The sequence below is a fragment of the Onychomys torridus genome, chromosome 16, assembly GCF_903995425.1.
Source record: "Onychomys torridus chromosome 16, mOncTor1.1, whole genome shotgun sequence".
NCBI lineage: Eukaryota > Metazoa > Chordata > Mammalia > Rodentia > Cricetidae > Onychomys > Onychomys torridus.
The window spans coordinates 47,390,352-47,392,460 of NC_050458.1; positions in this window are offsets into that span (position 1 = coordinate 47,390,352).

Here is a 2,109-nt window from a genome sequence, read left to right on the forward strand (position 1 = left end):
GGCCACCTGACATGGATGTTAGGAGCCAAACTGGAGTCCTCTGGAAGAGCTTGAGCTGTCTCTCCAGCTCCTGGGGACAATCAATCAAACCTGTTAACTGGAATCCCTGGAGTTGAGGCTAGAAGATAAACGTCAGTCACCGAGATGAAGACCAACAGGGTCCTAAGGCAAGGAGGCCATCCAGAGCTGGCTTGGTAGCCATTTCCATTCAGGGTTCCTTATGTCGCTTTGTGTGGGATGCTGCCTGCTCAGAGTGAACTGGTTTCCATGCATCCTGAGCAGCTGAGCAGCAGAGAGATGAATGTGTGGGTGGGTGGGGGGGGGGGGGGGGAGGGGGGTTTGATACTCCCTGGAGGGACTCTGACAATGGTATCCATCTCCTCTGTTTGATATTTAATCACATGGCTATCTTAGCTGCAAGAGAGTCTGGGAGTGTAGCCTTGAGTTGGGTGGCTGTGTGTCTAATTAAAAAGCCTATCTAGGGCTAGGAGTGGTAATACATGCCTTTAATTCCAGCACTCAGGAGGCAGACACAGATGGATCTCTGTAAGTTTCAGGGCAGACAAGGCTACACAGGAAGACCCTGTCTTAAGAACAACAACAAAAAACAAACAAACACAAAAAACCTTAAGGAAATACGGGGCTGGAAAGACACTCATTAAGAGCATGCTGGCAGAGGATCTGAATTCAGTTCCTAGTACCTACATAGTGTGGCTCATAACATCTGTAACACCAGTTTCAGGAAATCTGACACTCTCTTCTGAACTCTGAGGACACCAGGAATACACATGATACATATACATACATTTAGACACACATAAAAATAAAATAACTCTATTTTTAATTTTTTTTTAATTTTTTTGTTTTTCAAGACAGGATTTCTCTGTGTAGCTTTGGTGCCTGTCCTAGATCTTGCTCTGTAGACCAGGCTGGCCTCGAATTTACAGAGATCTGCTTGGCTCTGCCTCCCGAGAGCTGGGATTAAAGGCGTGTGCCACCACTGCCTGGCTAAAATAAATAACCCTCAAAAAAAAAAAAAAAAAAAAGGCCCACCTTGGGCAGGTCAGATGGCACCTACTTCCAAGCCTGACAAGTTGAGTTTGATCTCATGGTGGAAACTGGCTCCTGCATGATGTTCTTTGGCCCATCTGTACATCACCCCTACCCCAACCTCTTGACTCCAGATCAGGCCTTGTGCCCTGTCTTAAAGGCAGGGAGAGGAAAAGCAGCCATTTTTAGGTTGAGAGACTGGGCTGTTGTTTGTCCACAGGCCTGACCCAGGAACAACATGAGCTATTTTGCGGAGCTGGTTCTAGAGAGAGGCTTGATGGGCACCTCAAGGTCACATTCCAGCAAACCTCGTGTCCTCTCTCTAAGGATGGCCCTCACGACTTAGGTCTTCTTACTCAGCAGCTCTGAGAGACTGCCCACCTTCCTTTGCACAGCAGATGAGTGGCCATACCTGTCTCCTCACTGCTGAAGACCCTTCCAGTAGGTGATGGAGACCAAACAGGACAGCTGAGAGAGAGGGGTTCAGATCTAGACTCAGCTTGCCTGGGGTAAGAACTTCAGGGTGTTATCAGGACACTCTCTCTCCATCCCTGAATTTCTCTGCTCCCCCTCCCCCCCCCCCCCCCCAGATTTCATGTCTCTATGTGACTGCCAGGTGTTCTTTCCAGTTCCCGATTCCAGGCTTACACAGTTTTCAGTACCTTCATGTCTTAAAAAAAAAAAAAATTCTTCACTAAGCCTAGCAGTGGTGGCACACACCTTTAATCTCAGCACTGAGGAGGCAGAGGCAGAGGCAGGTGGATCTCTGAATTCAAGGCCAGCCTGGGCTACAGAGCGAGATCCAGGACAGGCACCAAAACTATACAGAGAAACCCTGTCTTGAAAAACAAACAAAAAAATTTATTTACTTTTATTCTATGTGTAGAAGTGTTTTCTTTGCATGCATGTAATGTATGCGTACCACATGTGTGCAGAGCCTGCTAAGGCCAGGAGAGGGTGTCTGATCCCCCGGAACTGGAGTTACAGAGGTTGTGAACCACCAAGTGGGTGCTGGGAATCAAACCCGTGTCTTCTGCAAGAGCAGCCAGTGCTCTTAAC